Here is a 22,684-nt window from a genome sequence, read left to right as displayed (position 1 = left end):
ATTATTTGTGAGAAAAACAGTATTTTCCTTTGTGGTGAACACATTATAATAAGGGTGTGACTATCGTGGCCAGCAGCTCCTATGTTTAGCTGTTCCCCAGTAGTATCTCACAATTCTTTGCAAGTTAAGACTTTTTCCACCTACTCTTTTAAAACAAGTATTACATTCTTGCTCCTAATTTCAGTGTAGGCTTTTTCTTGCCCTTCAACTTCCTTTATTTCTGAATAGCTCAGGTTAATTTTAGCAACCATATTTAAGAAAAAAAAATCAAGAATGCCCATTATTCCCCATACTGGAATTTAAAAGAGCTCTCCATGGTTCTGAGCTATCTCCTGCTATAGTCACACACTCTGTGTGTGACTGTTTTTTACCCAAGAGTCTGGCCAAGGCCCAAACACAGGTAGTAACTCTTTGGTTATAAATCTTTGTATTCTTTCTAAAGCAAGCAACCCTGCTTTAGCAAACTGAGTCTCAGGGCAGAATCTCCTAGTAATTTAAAGGAGAGTCTGGATTGCATTTAGAGCTCAGTTCCACAAGGAAGGGATCTACAGGATCTGAAGGATCTACATCTCTAACCATAAAGTTATTCACAAAATCAAAAAGCAGCAATGAAACAACAAAATCAGTCTGCTACCCAACTTGAAAAATTGCAAATTACGATTATAACAAATGGCAGCAGAAGATTGGAGGGCAGGGGCTACCCCATCATGATGTATTGTACACGATTACCTACATTGAGGTAGGTAAGTGAGGAAGTTAAGAAGTAAAACGCTGTTTTTTGAAGTTGGTTTTGCTAAAACCAAAATATCCTAGAGAGACAAGTAGACTCGTACAATCATGTAAGTTTTTAGTTTGGAAAAGACCTCTAAGATCATGTAGTCCAACCATTAACCCAGCATTGCCAAGTCTACCACCAAACCATGTCTCAAAGTGCTGCATCTACACATAGTACACCAAACAAATTTCTTAATACTTTTAATACACTCTGAGGCTCCCACGTCAAGGGAGCCTCAAGAAAATTTCGAGAAAGAAATGGTCCCGTAAGTAGATGATACCAACATCATTCTTATGTGGAGACTAACAGGGATTCTAAAGGATAGGAGGCAGGTTATACAGCAAGGTATTAAATATCATCTGTAAAAGATAATAAGCTGTTCAAGCCTAGTGAATGCTCTGTGGTGAAATGACTGCTGAGTATAAAGACAGAATTTTATAAGAAAACTAGATGGTCTTTCAGAAAATGCTGGGAAGCTGGTGACTTCAAGTCCACTATCACTTCCAGTAACACCACCAGAAGTTGCAGAAAAGAAGTCTTTGGAGTACAGTTTCAGCTGTTTTATAAAATATTAATGATCAAGTTTTTGCTCCCTATGACACACATAAACCAAGCAGAGAGGTGATGATGAAGCTTAATTGGAAGATACTAAATTGGCAGCCTACAGAAGTTTTGAGAATCCAGTTCTTACATGCATAAAAACTGTATCAAATATTTTGAAAAGCACAATGGAACTGGAAGATTTGACATAGATTCCACAACGGCAAATGATGCCACAGTTGATTATTACAGCACATTAAATACAAGACCACAGCAGGAAAGTTAAATAAAATAAATGCATTAGCAATTACTAGAAGGAACTTAAATTGATCCCTACATTGAAATCTTTATTCACAAAGAAGACGACAGAAGAATTCTTGCAGCTAAGAAACTACAATACACATCAGAAATAGTTGGCACATCAGTTAACACCAGATACTGGGAAATAAAGAACATTGTGAGGGAAGTCATGCCTCAGAAGGTGATTAAGTTTTATAAACTAAATTAGCATGGAATTAGGGAGACCTGGTTGATGTAGAATATTAGGATTTTCAGAAGGTGCTACTAGATTGTGAAATTCACTGTAATTAAAATGTTCGAGTTTAAAAAATTTGGTATGTTAAAGAAAGCAGACTTAGATATTCTTTCTACAAAAATCCATCCACGGATACTATACTGCATCTGTCTTAGAACAACCCAAGTCCTGGAAGCTCAGAAAGTAAGCTAGAAGGGTCATGGCTGCTTGCTTCCACTTCTACAGATAACTGCTACTGACATTTGAGTAAGACAGGGAGCCTTTTCAGATAAAAGCTCAGATCACATTAATTTTAAAACTGACTCTTTCTGACTGGATCTTATGTAGGCATGGTCATTGCCAAAAATCTATTCAGTAAGTGAAGAAAAAAAGTGAAGAAAATTGCAACAAAATACAGTAAATAAACACTGCCACAGTGCTCTATCAGCCCATTCTGATAGAGCTTTGATACAGTTCTTAACAGTCTTCAAGACACCTAATATAATGAACTTGAACTTCTGAAGCACCAGAGTTAGGGAGAATATATTTACTGCAAGAATCTCAAAAGCAATTATTTGGGAGCTGGTTGGAATGATATAATGCATGTATATGCATTTGGAAGTAGGTAGCAAGAGTTGAATTCTGCAGATACACAACAAACCGATACTGCTGGAGAATTTAGGGACAACTTTTTCAGAACTAAGCCTTACCATGTCAATGTTAATACAGATTAAATACATAATAGAGAAAATAAATTTTAAGACCGCTTTCTCTCACACTGTTCTTTTTATGAAAAGCAGCAGTAAACCATAAAAAGAAAGAAGTCACAATGTGCGACCAGTCGTGTGAAAATGAAGACGAGATATCACACAACACAAGCATTTCTACAAAAGAAATGTAATGAAAGACATTTGGATGGTAAACTAAAGCACGAAACATAACTTTTACCTGTAGTTTATAAAACAATCAGTATTGGAGCTTAGAGGAAACAAACCTATTACATTCTGACTGTACCTTTGATCTAATCAGAGAGCTTTCTATGCATCATAACAAATTGATTAGAAATCCCAATAGTAAGTTTTGTAAATGTAGTAATTCCTATGTTCTTCTATGACCTAACAGAGCATTATTAGGACAAGCACAGTTAAAGGCTCCAAAAAGCAGTCTATTAGGAAAACAAGATCAAAGAAATTTTGTAATTGTATGTGATTTTTATATCCTAATGAAATCTGTGCATGTGAACACTTTGAGTTCATGTTTTAATTTAGGAATCACAACATTTCATCTGTATATGTACTACTAAAAACACAGGCAGACTGCACTTTTCAAAATACTGTAATAAACAAAAGCACTCACAGGGCGTCACGTGCTGCTGCTGGTATAATTAAGTCCTCCTGTATTCAACAGACTTACTGTTCCTGCTTTGCACCCCTAACTTAGATCCTGATCCTGCAACCAGCATTCACAGAAGCATCCATACATACCCAAAGTGTCAGCTGCAACCAATACAGGAGAATTCTCAGAAACAAAACAGAACCCCATACTACCTATGTGATTTCACACATTTTCATTGTCCAAAAGTGGTCTGAATTATTTCTAATCTTTTCAGAACAATATCCAATCATCAATTTGGAGGAAAACTATTCATTTTTCCTTTTTTAATTTACATGCATTTCTGTAAGTGATGTCAAATAAATTAACTATTTACTAAGTACACTTATTGGAGGGGAAAAAACCCACTGCATTCTCAGCACAATAGTGCCTGACCTATTTTCTAATCACACTATATAGAGGAACAGAATGAGATTGCCAAAACATCAAAACCCAGAGGCTTCATTTAAAATATACGTAAACATAAAGCATTACATTCCAAGTCAGACAGAGGGAAAAAACAGTAGATTTAGATAATACTAAAACTTGTTTTCAAAGTTCAGGGAACACTATATGTTTTAAATTATAAAAATTCTTTATGTTTGCTATTCAAATATCCCAGATGTGTAGTATATGGAGAAACACGAACCGAAAATTAGACAAATAACACTGATGAAGTGGTAACTGATTTTTTCCCTGTACTTCATCCATCACTACACAATAGTACCAACACAACAAGCTCTGGAATTCTTTCTTTAGAAAGGATTCCTCATGCTCAATTGAACTTTTCAGATACACCAGTTCTCCAGCAGCTTTTGCCTACTGCATATACATATGCTTTCATAGAGACTGGATCAAACAGCCACCAAAATTCTGACTGCATTTTACAATCTGTAAAGAATTGTAAATTTTAAACCTGTATTTTAAACCTGTATTTTACAATCTTCTTTTTCTCAACCTCTATAACTCGCAAACATCATCTTGTTTGCAAAGACATGAGAATCAAAATATCTTTACAGTATCTTAGACGCAATTCTAATTCTGTCTCCTCTGCTCACAGTTAATTCAAGTTTGATCTAAACCTAAATAATCTTGGACCATATAAATTCGCTGTTTTCAGATTTTTCATAAAGACACCAACTTGAAATGTAATACTAATATGAACACTTTTGTAGACTGGATCCAGTTTTTGAGAAGCTGAGCAATAATAGTATCAGCTGAGGTTGAAAATGTTATGATAATTGGTTCCTCTGAAAAACAGGTTTATGGTCTGTTCAGCCACCTTTTCAGGTGTTAATTCCCCATAAATGACTTCAAGACTATTAGTAGCTGCCACTACATTTATTTGGAGTAAAATCTTAGCCTTTTCCTTTATGTAGTTGAACAGCCTGTAAGGCAGAAAGACCATTCACATTGAATTTCTTTCAGAAGATGTGCAAAAATTTTGCAATAATATTTCTCCTTTTTAGATTCAGAACAAAACAAAGTGATAAATTCCTTCATTAAACTATAACACCGAGGTTAAACAAGAATACTGGGCTTTTCACCTTCACCTTAGAGCTGCACCACTAACTACTTCTGTCATTGCTATCTTACCTGTCACTACCAAAGTGTTTGCTCAACACAAGTGAACGTTAAGTCTTTTGCTAGTGGCAAGATATTCTACTTCACAATATAATCATCACTTTTCCAAAGCATAGTGGTGATGGACATCAGTTTCCTTCTATCAGGCGGTTAAAACTGATGTAAGCTTTCTTAAATAAATGAATAAATGAAACTAATTAAAAAAATAAAAGCTACCTGAACATGACAGCGAGATGAGTTTTGCTATCTACTTACTAAACACATTTCAAATCAATATTAAAGATAGCAATATTGAGGGAAAGACAGCAAAGAGTAACCAGATACTTATTAAAAAGTTCATGCAATAACATGACACTGTACGAGCCCAGGATGTGTTTATTAGCTAATTCAAGCTAATTTTCAGAAACTTATTTTCAAATACCAGATATGTAGTAAAATATTTTTGTTTTCTTTTGAAAAAAAATGGAGTGATGGGCATATAATTTATGATTGTAAGCATTAACTTATTATTTCACAGAAATAGATATCATTACAGAAAGGTTCCCTAATGACATATAGCAAGACCCACTACTTCCTACTTTTATACAGCATCACTTATAAATAATCTAATTATTTTTTCATTGATTTAATAAGATTTCCCTATGAAAAACTCTCTATGCAACAATTGATTGAAGAGAAATTTCATACACTGTGTTTATCTCACTGTGATTTACACAGCTGGTTCCAGAGAAAAATAAAAAATTTAGATCCAAAGTTGAGCTTAGACACCTTTATTCATTCCAGTCTTACACAAGAAGTCACACTTCTTAAAAACAGGCATGCAATGGAATATTTATTTTAAATATACTAGTATACCTTGTTTTTTTACAGCAATGATGGTAGATGAAAGTCTAAGACAGCATTAGCTGATCAAAAATTCAACACTGGTATTTTTAACAAAACCACACTACCCTGATTTGCTTTAAACAGATCCACTACTACACATACTGTACTAACACATATCATATAGTCATATCTTCATGGAATGCTACATACACAAGTTCATTTAGTACCATTCAGAATTTTTTTATTCATTACCTGACCAGAGGAAGACCTCTTCCCAAATCTCAATATGTACTCATTTCTAACTTCCTTCGCTATCTATCTATATTAGAGAAGCTCACAAAAAAAAAAAAAAAACATTATGCCAAGATTATTTGGTTGTAATAATGCTGAAGTTTCCTATATAGGTTCTACCCAGAAAAGCTCAAGAGATTCCATTTTCCAGACAATTTATTCTTATGATAAAGTACACATGACCCAGCACAGGCCCTTGACCAGGACAAGATGAAACCTTGCATTGCACTGTTCCCATTATGAAAAATAACCATATATTCTGGTTTTTTCGATTCCCTTATGGGGTTACAAATTCACAAAGAAGCTGTTTTTCTTTTCTTCCCAAAATCTCATTTTTCTAAAAGGAATTGTTGAAAAGCCTAGCCAAGACCAGGCAATTTAATTATAGTTTATTCATCAGGTCACCTCTGCACTGGTTCTTCTTCAACATACCACCTTGAGCACATATCCAATAACTCTTTTCATGGTTGTGTTTAACAGGAGTTAAACTTACAGATCTTTTACCTCAAAGGCCATCTTTGGAATTCCTGTAAAATAAGGTTCTACCAAATACAGCACCTTCTAGTTTTCTGGTATTGAGACCAATATAAGCAACAGTTACACAAGGAAGTCAGTTCTACATATACAATTAACAGGATCTGATCCTTGTACAGAAGTATAGTCAACTAAGACGAAGGTATAACCTTTGAAAGAGTCTCATTTACAGGGAGCAGTGTGGGCTATCATTTCACAGTGCTATTGAGAAAGGTTGCTCCATGTACATGCAATACAGACTTTTGGAATAGTTTGGCGTAAGGTTCTTCTTTTTTTCTTATTTTCTTTTTTATTTTTTTTACTGTTAGTTTGGTTGTTTGTTGGTTTGGGACATTTTAATGTTTTAAGTGTTGAGCTTACTCTTCTCTCCTGCCCCATTCTCTCATATTTTCTCTGCTTGACCAAAAAAATTATAGCCCAAACACACTGAATGTTAGGGTATAAATAAAAAGGCATGAAACTAGATAATCATTACAATCACACACCACCAAAACATTCTTTGCATAAGTTCTGATCTTTCTAGAAATGAGGATCGTTATTTTAAAATGTTTGAGGAGACTTATCAACAAGAAAATGGGGGAATGGGAATCAATTCTGACAATAAGTAAAGAAAAACATTAGGTTCCCACAAATACTTTTTAACCAGTTCATACAAATCATCCCAAAATAATTCTGGTATTTGGTATTTTAAAAAACCCACAGAATTTTATTAATTTTCTGGTTGTTAGGTTGTTAGCTTGTTAAAAAATAATTTGTCTTCCCTGTTTTTTATAGGTATTTCTATATTCCATTCCTTAATCTTGTCTAATTAAATGACAGGTGGAGAAAAGATAAAAACATGCTTACACGGCAAAAAAATCTAGAACCCTCTCCAGAGTTTGACTGCACCAACTGAGCCAGAGGAACAGAGGGAGAAGAATGGTATAAGTCTTCCTGCCTCGAAGAACAGTGAACACTCTGAAAAAAAGAACTGAGAAATTTAGCAGCTGAAGAAAGATAATCAATTCAGAAACACAACAATCTTACTAGATGAAACAAACACTTGATTACTCATTATAACAGGGCTAGGAATTAGACCAAAAAAAAGTTACATCCTTCAGCAGAGTACCAGAATAAATTACATTTCAGAAAAAGTACTGTAGGTGTGAACAAAACAGAAAACAGGAAAAAAACATTTCTTCATACTATGACTGCTAAAAAGAGCAGTGATCAAAAATTTTAAAAACCTTTTCTGTGTGCATATGGATACATAACATGCTCCTAACATCTCTAAAGAAATAGCACCGATTAAAATACTGCTGAAATACAAGATACCAACAGAAGTAGTTGGCAATGACTTAGTGAGCAACTACGTGGAAAAAGCACATACATGCATGGAAGTACTGAATTGCTTCAAAGTTCTGATTATTTTCTGTATCAAGCTATCAATTAATTTTTCTGATTCTTCTTTACAGAAAGAGATGTGAGTCTCACTGCACTCAGTCTATGGAGAAAATCCATAGACTTTTAGGAGACCACACAAAACCTACTCATTATATTTGGCATGCACTAGGAAAAGATCCCATTCTCTCTGCCATCAACTCCATCTCTAGATAACATGTTTACAACAGTTACAGTTACTAAATTACAAAAAAGTTGATGCAAAGGAATAAATGAAAAGCAGGAAATCCTTTGATATAAGACAAACGGAAAAACCCTCAAGTTCTGCCAAATTTAAGGGATTTGCAGAGTTCAAGACTGAAAGATCAGTGCTCCAAACAGGCATATGGAAGAAAAAAAGCAGAATGAGAGGGGGAAGGCTTATGTTATTAAGCTACTCTCTGAAGCCTTTAGAATGCATGAACTACATTCTACTAATTTTTGGAACAGAGCTCAAGTTTTCCTTTTTCTTGACCTTGCTTCAAGCTATGCTCCCTGCTCTAGTGAGGCATCAAAACATTAACCCACTCTGATATATGCTGCTGTAAAATTGTCCCAAACTCAGAGATTATTTTTCACTGGTCACATCCTAACAACACTCTCTGGAATACTGCTATTGGACTAAAGCTGCTAGTTTAAAAATCTAGGGATAGGTGAAACACTTCTGATTTAGTGACTTTTGACTTCAAGTATATGCTGCAGAACAGTAATAGTTTTCAGAAATATACCATTTCAAATATACTACAAAGGACTGATGTAGAATGAATGTTCAATTTTCAGCTTTTGCAAAATAACTGCCAAAAATATCCACATTAATTTTTCCCATCCAATGGAGCTTAGTAATTCAGATTCACCATACAGATCATTTTACATCAGAACACATTTTAAGAAATACATATTAGTTAACAGCAACAATTATTAATTGGAAAACGGAGATTCCGGGTATATGTAAATTAGTTTTCTGGAATATCTGGAGCACTAGGATACAACATTATAAAAGAATAAGAAAATATGTAGATCAGCAAACTGAAAAAAACTAGATGAATTGTTTGAATGGAACCAGTGGGAGAAAATTAGTTCAAGTATTCTATGAATTATTAATATGAATGTTCATTTAAAATAGAAATGGTTTAGTAACACAAAAATACAAAGATCATAAAATATTTTTAGCAAAATAATTTAAGAACCTATTCTAATAGTATTGCTACACTAGAAGAAGTTTTATTCCATTTATTCTTTATTCCAGAAAGCATTAGTTGTCATACTGCTGCTAACAGTGGCCCATCACAGCACACATGTACTTGTTTTTGTAAATATTCTGGCTCCTGTCCACAAGATCTTGTACCCAACAAAAAGGTGAGCAATACAGCTGACATTCCAGAGCCTTCTTTATCACTATGATTAATGAACTGTTTTACAATGCTCTGTGGGATGCTAATCACAGCATTCAGGAAATTATGAAGACTCAAGAGTCCATTTCCCACAACTTCATTAGTGGGAAGCATTCATTTTAGTGTCCCCTTTATAAAATACATGTGGCTCATCACACCAGTTTTCACTCAGCCACTCTCCAGAAGATACATGCATTCTTCTCAGAGGAGTATTATGAACACGTAACAATAGCACACATAATTTTTCCATATTTGTTTGACTTCAGCAACTACCAAAACACATCAAAATGAAGACAAGATAATCAAGAAGAAAGGATGCATGACACAGATGGTGCACAAAAACCATCAACTGCTGCAAGCATTCACTGACCACCTGCACAGCGCTGAGTGGCGCTTTCGGGTCTGTGAGAAAAGCAACCAGTTGTAAGTTCCTTCACTCTTATAGTACAATCAGCAATCTCCTTGCACCCTTCAGACTATGTTCATGCCAAACACAACTGCACACGACACTGACACCACAATCAAAGTCATTTGACAATGGTGCAAAATGGAAAGATTGCCCTCCAGAAGTTTGCAATTCCAGACTACTGTCCAGGGAAATATAAAGTAAATAGCTATTATCACACATTTAGAGCCATTAAAAACATTACATTTGCCCAGCACTGCAACTGTAACATGCAGGAAAAAGAACATTTCAAGACAATGGAATTTCTACGCTGTGGTGAATCAAGAGAAGAGAGACATACAATAGTTCTGCCTTCCTAAGCCAACCTTAAGCATAGAAGCACCAAAACAATACCATGAATATTAATATGGTTGGGAAGGAAAGTGCAAAAAGCAGTCTTTTAAAAATAGAACTTTGTGAAAACATTAGCATATTTCACAGAAAGGCACATGTTCAGTGGCAGGATTGCAAAACCAACATTCATTCAGAAGGATTCTACCCTTAGCTCAACCATCTAAAAAGGAGAAAGGAATAATACAATTACTGCATAAGAAGACGCAACGTGATGCCTGAATATGCATTTGGCTGGCAGAAAAGGAGCCGGTAATGCCTTGAGAGAAGGATGGATTCCACTTAAATTCCTGTTACTGCTACACATTGTATTTTACATAGTATTTGTGACAAAAATGTTACCAGTAATATGCTGACTTGGCTAAGGGCATATTAATACCCTGCCGGTGGAGGGGAATATGGCATCGGGAACTGGACTGGGATTCCTCCGAAGCAGTCTGTAATACATTTGTTTCCTGACCCATAACATGAGGTCTCATTCTATCTACAAGGCCATTCTTTCCATCTAATGTGAATACTCTACTATACTGTCTTGTTGCACTCTGATACATCATGACTACCATCTTTGCTTTGTGATCCAATGATCACAAACCTTCTCATATTTCTTGCATCAGAACCACACATGTTCCCCAAGACAATGCACATCTTTTACTAAAACCATCCATGAGATTCAAACACATTATATGAGAGAATGAGAGAGAACAAATGTTTCCCAGATAAACTGCTCAACTGCTTAGTTACCAAACACGTCTGTTTTCAGCACTCACCAATGTCTTTTCATATAGGATTGAAGTACGAATCTTCAAGACTTCTCAAGTAACACTTCAACAGAACAAGCTTCTTAAATCTCTGAACTGAGGTACACTTTCCCAGAACCTGAATTTTTACAGCTCTCTTCTAGATCTCTTAAGACTACTTCTGACTAGTCTTAGGAATCCCAAACTAGCCATAATATACTCACCACAGCCCATTAATATTGCATACAGCAGTTAGTACCACCTCCTCTACATGCCTTCTACTGGTTGTGTTATTCAAAACCTTTGTCTCTAACCTGCAAGTGCAATCTACAGTACTGGTCTCTAGACCTGGGACCACACATTTGGCTCTATCCAAATACTTTCAAGTTTAACTTGCCAAGCAATTCAACAGTTAGTGATCTCTTTCTATCAAACTTAGACATTTATTAGGAGCAATGTATTCTTCCCAAGAGCTAAAGTCAATGACCAAGAACCTCCTGCCATGTAGCAATGAGGGCACCTTCCTTATGGTTTGAAAGTTCACTCCTTACTGACAGGTTTTTGGATTCATTAACCAATTTTAATACAGTTAATATGAGTTACGACAAATATGCTTAGGCAAAATCAATCTGATTAAAAGACAGTATCATTATGATCAGTTCCAAGTGAATCACCCTATAATTAACCTCTGTCTTGATTAGGTTTTTCTTTCCACATACTGGCAAGCGTCTAATTTTTCTAATTCCCTTTAGACTTGGCTTATTTCAACATTTAAGAACAACAGAAGTAACAAAGAAACCCCACCAAGAATAAGTGCAAAAACAATTAAAGGAAGATTTTCCTATGCTAACAGGATCTGCCAGTTTCAGAAGTGTTTATTGGCCACTATTTAACACAATCCAAACAATAAAGAAGTACTGAGTTATCAGTGTAGTATAATTACATCATTTAACAAAGAGCAAAGCCAAAACAACCACACAGTATTTCTGTACTGTAGATGTTGCCTCGACATTTATCCATTCTTCTCTCCATGACAACTACAATTTCTTTCAATCAGCAGCAAAAAGCATGCAAGACTATCACCCCATCTACCATTTCATCTAAAAATAATATTAAATTAAAATCCATAATTCACAGATACATTTATCATGCCTATACTCTTTCTCTGTATTTCATACTAAAAACAAAATGAAAAAAACACCTGTGATGTACATCTTTACCTATTTAACTGAAGGAACTTGTGAAGCAGGAAACTTCTTGCCCGGCTATTTCCTCTGATCTTGTCCCCTTAAACAATTTGTCAATGCAAAAGTTTAGTTTAGTGTAACCGTCTAATCCTAGACATTTTAAAAGGTATAGACTACCAGGGGTACTTGAAATTTGACTTTTCGGGCACTGTAAAAGTAATACTGATTTAGAGCCAAATAATATCCACCAGGTTATCATGTCTAGTTTTTTTCAAATTTTCAGTCAATGTTTTAGATTTGGACTATTTAAGTCTAAACTTAGATGCATTCGAGATAAAAAGTTATTTCATCCATTGGAAGAAGTATTTAAGTGAAGAAAATTTTGAAATAAAAACCACTGCAATATGCAAAAAGAGATCCTATGCTGCTTCTCAGCATCTTTTGCAAAAAGCTGCTTTCCCTATGCTTCATTCACAAAAGAGATAGACAATTAAGGGGGAAAAAAACAAAACCAACCAAAAAAACCCAAAACATAAAAAAACCCACCAACCAAACCAAGCCACCAAGCATCTAGAAACTAGACATTATATCATAACATGTAATAAGGTTATCACAAGGTTATTAAATCACTCCTCTCATCTAAGAGGAGATCACACGTACTCATATGTGTCAGACTACATTTTATGAACTTCCAAAGACAAACACATGCTCTTCCCAGTTCGTTGCAGCGCTTCACAAGCCTCAATGCATTAATCTCTGCAGGTAAAAAATGTATGCTCCTTAATCAGCCTCTTCTTATTCCTACGTCTCCTCACAGGTCGTGGATTGGCTGTTATATGTCAATACTATTTTCTTCTGGACTCTCCAATTCAGCAAGATAATTTTGATTTGTTTGCATGTATTAAGTGCATGGTTCCAAACCGGACACAGTGACCTAGTTGACTCCACTTCTAGGTTGTGCAGAGAGATTTACATCAGTTTTACAGCGTTGAATGACAGCACTTTCATTCACTCATCCTGGTGTGATGTTACATTTTCAGAACTGCTTTTTGTGCGTGATACTCTTGATTTAAGGTCAGCTCTTAACCCTCAATCTCTTTCTTCAGAACTCTCAGCCATTCCTTATCCTGTACTTGCCTGTTTTCTGTTCCTTTAATTTAAAAGCAGTATTTTAAGTTTGCCCTTAATGGCTTGAATCCCATTTTCCCCTGATCATTCTAATTTCTTGCTTCATGTTAAATTCTCCTCCCATCTTCCAACCTCTCTGCAGTGTCTCAGCCTGGTTTCATTTTTCACTGCAGTAAACGTGTGTCAATGGAGCCACTAGCATCCTCTTTTCTTGAAAAGAAAGACATAAAAGACTGTTGTTTGTGCTGCTGCATCAGAACTGACTTATCTAGAACACACTTTTAATAAAGAATATAGTTCAGAGAGACAGAGGAGCAAGAAGCAATCTTTCAAAGAAGAATCCAAGCTAAATGCCTACCAAGATAGAAGAGCAGACTGAAACTGAATGTTAGGACAAGAAACAGACTTTGCTGATCCTCAGGCAAGGGGGAAAGTAGCAAGTAAGATCATAGATACTCCAGAATCACAAAGGGACAGTCCTGATAAAATGGAAGGGCTAAATCAGCAATATAACCTTCTGAAAAGGTATTTTCCATCAGGATTCATACGCTGATCTATTTAGATATGCAGAAACAGAGAATATCTATCCGAGATTTCAGGTGCCCTTACAATAAATAAAACTCAAGATATACAGGCCTTTTCCAGAGATTAGTTTATCTTGAAAAGCTTATCATGGATTAATCTAACTTACAGAATATCCAAGAAAGGATAAGGAAGTGTTTTAGAATGCAATAAAAAATGTCTATTTGATCTTTCTTTCTTAACAAACTACAGAACAGCAGTTCAAAAATGGAATGGATTAGACTAAGTGTGAAATATGATTTGGGAAAAAGAACCATGGAAACATTTTTATATGTGAAAAAAAATCAGGAAAAAATATTAAATACGTATATGGATGAAATACAGTTTTCCCAAGCCAGACTATGATAGCAGAAAATAATTCCAAATGCAGCTTGTTACAAAATCTGACTGGAAGCAGGAATCCAACACAATCCATGGATTGCATAATCAAGTAATATGGGAAAGGTATCACCTTCACTCTAGTGCTCCATTACTTGTCTCAATCCACCAGCACTACCTGGATTTTACCTAGACCCTAAGATCAAATCAGCTTTCTTCCACTGCTCAATCTCCCTCAGTAGCTGAGCAATGCATATACCAAACCACTGGCTTAACTACAGCTCCAAGCACTGCAGTTTATAGACCTGTACAAATCCTTTTAATTACCCTCCCACACAAACTAAACAGAAAAGGCAACCACTGTGCCTTGTTCTTACTAAAGGAAGGAAAGCAACTCTGCTAAAGACAGTGACACCATCACCACAGCTTCCGGACAAATCAAGTTAGTGCGAACACGGAACAACAGAAGTGTAAAAGTAAGTAATTACACATGCATGCCTGCATGCAGGCTCTCACAAAGAAACAAATTTTAATTTACAAAACTGCAAATCAAGATACAAACTGTTGTATTACATAACATCATGTACAAGGGACCAGCCAATTCTGACTAGAAGTGAGGTTTTGAGAAGTCATGGAAATTCTTCTACCTTTCATTCATTTTCAGAGCCTGGAGCACACAGATACTACACATGGGGCTGGAGAGTTGGAGGGTGGGGTGTGGGGAAGACTATTACAGATTTCCTAGTCACCGGCTAAGATTTTTTCCCTCTGAATCATTGTTTCTATTCCGTACCAATAAACTATTCCTACCAACTGCAATGGCTAGGAGGAATCTGGCAAGATTAGCTAATTCTAGTCTAAAGCTTCCACAGAAGCCTGCTCTTTTCCAAAGTCAAATCATGTATTCCCAGCCTAACAACTTCAAGAGAGCATTACTGCAAACTGCTGGCCAAATCCACTGACTGGCAGCTGTCTAAAGGGATGGATTACACTCCCACACTATTTGCTCCTGCCTGCAGAGTCTCTCTGCTTCCTCTGTACAGAAGAAGTTGGACGCTTCTTTGAACAGTTGTCTGAGCTGATCCAACCCAAAAGCCAAGAAAAAAACTAGCCACCTTTTCTCTGGATTTGTGAGACAAATCAGTTAACTCATTTCAGTAGGACTGAAAGTGGGAAGAAAGCTGGGTTCAGGAAATGGAAACAAGTCCTCTCACCAGCAGGAAGCACTTACAACAGCTAACCCAGTTTCAAGACAACTACTTGGACACCGGACGCTTGGAAAGCTATAACCATATTCTTTGTTCTGTCCTGGCCAGAAGGTCCCTAGAACATTATTTGAAATCCCACTTTTCTTTTTTTTTTTTTTAAATAAACCATTCATTAAACTCTTACAATAACACAGTACTTCTAGAGTTATAAGTGCACAAATAAATCAAAATAATTGAGAGCACTTTAGATGTCACCAGCTTGAAAACCAGTAGTGAAGTTGGGTGAACTGTAAAAGCATCTAATCTGCAACAAATTTGCTTGAACTCTTAATCTAATTTGTTCAATTGTGAAAGCTTAAGAAATTTTCATAACTTTCTTATCATAATTAAGAATAGCGATCATAACAGTCTTTTCTACAGTTGCATCAAAAAAAGAATAATGTCATAATGTGCTTGGTTTCCAAGTTCACACCCAAATTCATGCTTCAGTGAAGTTCACTTCATTCTTTAAGCAGCTTCTCAAAATGAAGTGTTACCTTTCTGCTAAGTTTTATTTAAATAAAAAAAAAGTGTCCTCAAACATGACTACTATGGTACTTGCCCAGACCTTCAAAAGCATAAGAATCTGAAGTGTTCACTAGCACTGGATCTGGCATACCCCAGAGCACACAATACTTTCCACCCACAACAGCTTAATTTGCTTATAACTCTTGAAAAACTTCATGGAGCAGGGCCTGTGGCCAGCCTCTGCAAAAGTACAGCTTATCTCTGAGAAACACATGTAATACCTGCAGATGGAAAGGGTCCAGAAATACTGCCAAAGACATACAGGATTTTGTTCGTAAGACGGAGGATACATAATTAACCTACCAAAGAATTTCTCTTTTAGAGGTGAGAGGCAAAGAGTAATGGGAGAGAAGTAGGTGTAAGGAGAAACGAAAGGTGAAATGGGTGTCTGATTGACCCAATTTTGTCAGTGGTCTGACACAAAAGTGAGGCACTTGACCTCTCTTTTGCAAAGTTTCCTTTTTTCAGCTGACAAAGACTTATCCATAGAAGAGCAGTTTTCAGTTGTGAAGGTAACATCACAAAGAACGAGAAGTACTTACTTACAAGCAATAATTATTGTTCAAATTAATACTTTTGGGGATTCTTCTTCCTCACTTTCATTTTGAAGCATAGGTAATTCTCTGAAAGTAGAAGAGGAAAATATCATCAGTTTTTATCACAGAATCATTTAGGTTAGAAAAAACCTTTAAGATCATCAAGTCAGCCATAAACCTACCACTGCCAAGTCCACCACTAAACCATGTCCTTAAGTGCCACATCTACATATCTTTTAAATTCACCCGGGAAATGGAGGCTCAACACCTTCCCTGGGCAGCCTGTTAAGAGCGCTTGACAACTCTTTCAGTGAAGAAACAACTGTTTTAAACAAAACCTTCGTTTGGGGTTATCAAGGCATGGAGTTACTACGTAATTTCCTAACAGTTGTCTCACTGATGCAGAATGGCAGCACACCACTGAACTAAACGTTGATTCCCGGCCACTTAAGAGAAAAGCATTCAAATATGCACTATCAGACTCTGAAACAGCAATAAACTGGTTGTTGAAAAAGCTTATTTGTGAACCTCACTTCAAGGAAAGGAATGAAAGCAGGAAAAAAAAAAAAAAACAGGAAACCAATTAAAGCAACAATAGTGCCAGGAATAGGAACGAAGGGAAAAAAATGATAAATGCTTCAGATAACTGACTTTTACTGCAATGAGAATTCTGCCAAATTAGTCTTATTTTTGAATGAAAATTAAGTGATTTTCTATTTCAAAGAGAAGCTAAAGCAGCTGTACTTTCAATGAACAAGGTGAACTGGCAACTCTAAACCTCTCAAAAGCAGCAACAGTGATAAAAAAAAAATCTGAATTCTGTGTTTTCCTATTCATAAAATAAATTATTTAAAGTAATCAGCACCTACAAAGTCAGAGCCCATGAACTTCCAAAAATGGAATGCCTGAGGGAAACAGGGAGATAGCCTATTTTCACTTCTATTTGAGATTGATGGGTATACTTTGGCTAAGGTGGCACTCAATGAAAAGGTTATAGCTTTTGCTGTGATAAAAGTATCTCAGAAATTCAAACCAAAAAATACAACACGGTTACTCCGTGTATAAAAAGTAAAAGCAGAAAAAATAAACTCATTCTTTTATTGTAGCTCTCATCAAATCAGTTACACTGCCTGCTTCACAAAAATGGAGAGGTGAAACCTTCAGCTGAAGGTGACTCAAGAAGCCCAGCAGAACAAAATACAGAGCCCACATGTTCCAAGAGGAAGCCCTACATGGAATCCATTAGAGTATGGTCTAGAATGATGGTTACTCTTAATTTTGTATGAAGCATTATGATGTTTCTTCTTAAAAGTTCGTATTCCCAAACTCATTAACAAGTGGAAGGTAGCACATTAGGTGAGCCATACGTATGGAAAAAAAAAATTTAGACAGACTGGCTCATGGTAAATATGAAGTGGAAACATTTACACGTCATATAATGAAAAGAACTATCACTAAATTTACAAGCTGATTTATTTGTAAGCAACAGAATTGCAAGCAGTACCAAAAAGCCTTCCAGTCCTACCAGGCTGGGCAAATCACCATGCCCTAGAGAAAACTACTACTAAGAGCACAGAAATAAAGCTCTCAGGGTTTTTTCCCACAGTTCCATAAAAAGAACAGACAGTCACTTTACATAAATTATGATTATCTTAAAACAGTCAGCCTACTCTGAAACATTCAAAACTACCAAAAAGTTTCATTTTTACAGCCTAGTATTGCTAATAAATCCCTGAAATTTGAATACTATTTATAATGTAAAAACTGAAAGTATTTAAAAAAATCTTTGCATTTGTGTTTTCAATCACCTCAAGACTATTCACAAATATCACTAATTAGACAGTGCTTCCTTCCAGATAAATTTGCGCTCTTACAGAGATCTTTTTGGAAATATAGGTCATGAAGTGACCGTACAGATAGGAAATTTTAGTTATATGTTTAATTCTGACTTTTAATTGCTGGGTGTACATAGACTAGTCACCACCTTTTTTCTTTTTTTTTAAATTATCTATTTATATATAAAAAAAAATTCTTATAAAGGATTCAATAACATCTGCAGTGTCCAATCCAGTCTCCTGCATTACAAGACCCCAACCAAAACCGAGTCCAAAACGTTTCATCAATATTTTTCATGTAATTTAAGTTGAACTTTAAAAAGACATGAAATCTGAAAGCACCACACTTTAAGTGCCTGCAACTACAGAAGTGTTAGATGAAAATACCTAGATCACCTTAGGAATACAGAGGGTTGCAGCAAGCAGGAAGAAAAAACGGAAACACTTCTCCCATCCCTTCTGCAGTTGACTAGGGCAAACTGATTTAACTTTGAACACAGACATTAGACCTATATGCCAGGCCAGGACTACTGTCCCAATACCACAGGACAAATCACACATATCACTCAAAATCCCACCTTTAGAGAATGGCAAATTGTCTCTGCTTCAGAAGATGATAAACTATGCACCAAGAAGACAAAAAATAAAAACAATAAATATTCCCTTTGGATATGCTCAGGATACCAGTGGCAGCTCCAAGGAACAGAATTTGTAAAGCTGAAAACTTTATGACAAATAACAATCAAATATCTTCTTGTCTGCTCTACCCTCTTTCTCAGAGATTTCTATTATTCTAATATCAAGAAATCTCAAATGTTCATTTTTAATTTCTGAGTCCAGGATCAACCTTATCATCTTAAACCGTATTCTTACATAAATATATAAAACATCATCTTGAACCATTGAGTTTCTTTCTCTCCGTTACTGAGTAGACCTCATCCTCTGATTTTCAAAAAAGATTTGTTCTTAAGTTTATGCCTCAGATTTATTTATTTTCAGATGTTTCTCTCCCATATATGCCCTCACACCCAATAAAGACTATTGTTATTTCTTCCTAGGTCTTACTCGCCAAATTCTTTCTTTCCCGTTTAAGAAGGCAAGTCCAGCTTAACCACACTACCAGTTCTTTCTTACCCAAATGACTTGCTCTTTTCTGAGTGTGACTGTGATCAGAGCTAATGCCAATCTAAATGTAAATCGATGAATGCTTTATTGGCTGGTCCTAACAATCTGTTTTTAAAAGCTAGAAACGAGCTGGTGTGGTTTGGAATCATGTTACTCCCATGAAGTCACATCATCTGAGAAGGAAGCAGATCAGGAGTTGGGTCATACAACAGCAATCTACCTCTGATCACCAGTCTGATTACATCAGGAGTTCTCATCAGCGCTCAAGGATGTGAATTTGCAATCTTTTTTTTTTTTTTTATTATTTAGTAAACATCTTCTATTACTCCAAAGACATAAATCTACTACTAAGTGTGATAGTCCTACCTTCTCTAGTACAAGCAAGTTCTGAAGCATACAGACCAGCTTTTTAGTAAAGTCGCCCGCATATTCCACTGCTGGCTCTACAGTTTCAAGAGCTGGCAGAGAAGTGACTGAACCTGTGCCAGGGAGAACACTGCATGAAAAAAATCCATTTTAAACAACAAAACCACTTGCAACAAACAACAGAATCAGTCAATTGGTAAAGAAAAAAACAAAAAATTATTCCTTCTGTAAGCCCAAGTGAGGCTCAGAACATGATTTTTCCAGTTTTAAGAGATAATGTATGTTTCTGATGGAGAAGTAGGTATATAACTGAAAAACTGAACTTCATTTCTCTTATACCCATCAATCCATCTGTCTGGTAGCACTGTTACTTGCTGGCACTAAGCAAATTTCCTTAAACAAATATGGAAAGAAAAAACATCCCACGGAGACAGAAGGAAGGCTAATCTTTTTACTGTATATATTTAAAAAAATCATATAGGGTCTTTTATACACATTATATAATGGTGTGGGGTTCAGTTTTGTTCCATTTTTTTCTTCAGATTCCTTACTGCTAAGAGCTAAAAAAGCTGGCATATGCAAGGTACAAAGTCAAATCATCAAACTTCTACTGCACAGAAAAGAAGCTCCCGGGAATTATCTGTTTTGCAGAGAAGTGCACAGGATGCCTTCCGCAGTTCAATTTTGTAGAGGAGGTTCCCTTTCAAACAAGCTTTGATTATCACTGGTCTGAGAAGGACATATAGTTGGTCAATAAAATTCCATTTTCAGTCAAGCCAGATCTGGGACCATTATTCCTCAATATTCATCAAAATAAGCATAAAAGACAAAGATCTTCCTGCACTTGTTTTTCTTTGTCACATATAGTACTTGGCCACTTTGACCTTGTTCTAAGAGTACACCATTTTTAACAGCACAAATAACAATTAGGAACAAAATTCAGTATCAATAAGCGAGTATCCTTTACAGAAGAAAATGTAAAATAGTTGCTTAAGGTACAAAGTCCCTTCATAATACTGAAATTTTCACACATAATGGTTTCTCAAGGCACAAACTCAGAACACTCTACAAAACTGATGCAGTATACAGAACAGTACACAATCCACTGCCTTCTTTCATGGACATATTAAAGGGCTAAATGAAGAATTAAGTTATAAAATAACATCCTGAATATAAACACAGTTTTAACCTATCCACTTGCCAGGAGGTAGGTGACTCAGAAGGTAATAAATCTACGTGACACTGCATAGTTCTCAAGTTCTTTCCTGCTTCTCTCCTTCAAGACACACTGTCCCAACCACTTGACTCATTTTTCCCTTTTATTTACATGGCCCTAGGTGACACATCCCCTTATTCCTGGAAGACACATCACTGCTGTTCAGTGTCTGCAGCCCTACATTTTTCACTGTACGAAGTTTCATGTATGCTAGAGTGACAGTGCTAATACAGTGTACTGTTACATGTGTAGCAAATTTGGGGAAAATTTGGAAAAACACTTCAAGCACTGGACCTCTTTTAGTTCTCTCAAACCCAGGAAAACATATGCTTCTTTTCCCCAGAGTTCCACTTTTTCTCAGCCATGTGAAGTGCCATCTGTGCTTCCCAGCCTGGCAGGCTAAAACTCTGCTGTCATTCAAATCATCAGTGAGCAAATTAAAGCAAAGACTGTCCTCTTTAATAAAATAACAAGACTTACAAATGGCAACCTAGATCACAGCTCCAAAGGAATGAGTGGCAAGTGTGGGCAGCTAAAGGGTCACAGGGAGGAGAAGGTGGCAAACAGTGGAATATCTTCTGAGCTTCCTTGTAAACTTCTGCTTTACTTCTCAGTAAACTAGCACAAGAACTATGAGAATAAAAACAAGGGTAGCTGGGAATCTCAGAAAGTAAACAAATATATAACTCAACTGCCACAACACATTTAGTGAGATACTCCATCCTGTTAGAAGGCCTACTTGGCTCAGGGAGGACAGATATATAGGGTGGAGCAGGAAATCTTGTCTTGAATATCTTAAGATTAGTATATCTGTTCTGAAATACAGAATGCAACAGAAGCCAAACACTCCACATAACGTTAGAATGGGGAAGTTACAGTGAGTAGGAAAATGCAGACCTCCTATAAATTACCAAACCAGAAAATTTAAGTGGATGAGGGAGTTGAAGGAACTGTTGAGATTATTTTTTGTTGTTGTTGGGTATGGTTTGGTTTTTTTCCCCAGACAGCTGGCAGGATCATTCAAAGCATAAGATTTAATATTAATGATTCACGGAGTAGGCCTCTTAGGAAGCAATAAAACTGAGTTAACCTCTAGTTGGAAACTGGCTTGACTGTTGCCTTTACAAAAGTTACACCTATGTATTAACGACTAAAACGTTCCCAGACACTGAAATGCAAATCATCATGTCAGAACAAGTCCTGAAATACTTTTGATAAAGGCCAACTGCACTCTCCCAATCTCTGGGAACAATCTGAGGGTTATCACATGGATGGGAAAACTTCCAACAGTACGGCACACACAGATACCTGTTTTAAGGCTGAAAGATTAACAGAAAGGACAAATCTCAATCTGTGCCAGCTGTCCTCACTAACAATGGTCAACTTTATTAGTGATGATGTAGTCAAAAGGGATTTGAAATCAAACCAGCTTAAGGAAACTAAAATTAAGTGCAGATTAAGTCTGGAAAAGTACATAAAAAAAAAAAAAAAAAAAAAAGAAGAGGAGGAGAAAGTATTAACCATCTTTAGAAATTTAACCAAAAGAATGAGAAAATTTAAAGGAAAGATAAGCACACAGAAAGAACACTCTTTGTAGACACAGGCTAATGAATGAAAAGACTGGAATAAAAGCTGACAGGAAAGCCCAATTAAGAATGTTGTTAAGTGATAATACAGTCAACATACAGAAGAAATAACAATCTACAAGCAGAAATGCTGGTAAAACCCATTCATTTAAAATCAGGTCAAAAGACAAAATAAAAAAAACCCCAAACCTGGGTTTGAATTTGAGGAAGGAAATTGTTCATGCAGTACAGCCTCATGATTATTTGTTACCAG

At 36.0% G+C, this 22,684-nt stretch overlaps 1 protein-coding gene across 5 annotated transcripts in view; it reads right to left on the bottom strand.

Annotated features, from left to right (window-relative positions):
• FUT8 (fucosyltransferase 8) overlaps nucleotides 1–22,684 on the bottom strand; it is a 105,877-nt gene that overhangs the window by 67,755 nt on the left and 15,438 nt on the right. For 2 of the 5 annotated variants that reach the window (XM_048306132.1, XM_048306136.1), the window contains exons 1-2: nucleotides 19,630–20,625; nucleotides 16,314–16,390 (exon numbers count right to left, since the gene is read on the bottom strand). The gene's annotated coding sequence lies outside the window, so the exon portion shown is untranslated. Of the gene's footprint in view, nucleotides 1–16,309; nucleotides 16,391–19,629; nucleotides 20,647–22,684 lie in introns of those variants that run through there. The other 3 variants (XM_048306137.1, XM_048306134.1, XM_048306133.1) reach the window with 3 other exon arrangements.

The sequence above is a fragment of the Corvus hawaiiensis genome, chromosome 6, assembly GCF_020740725.1.
Source record: "Corvus hawaiiensis isolate bCorHaw1 chromosome 6, bCorHaw1.pri.cur, whole genome shotgun sequence".
NCBI classification, from domain to species: Eukaryota; Metazoa; Chordata; class Aves; order Passeriformes; family Corvidae; genus Corvus; species Corvus hawaiiensis.
The sequence above is the reverse complement of the archived record's forward strand: the minus strand, read 5'-3'. Positions and strand labels throughout refer to the sequence as shown.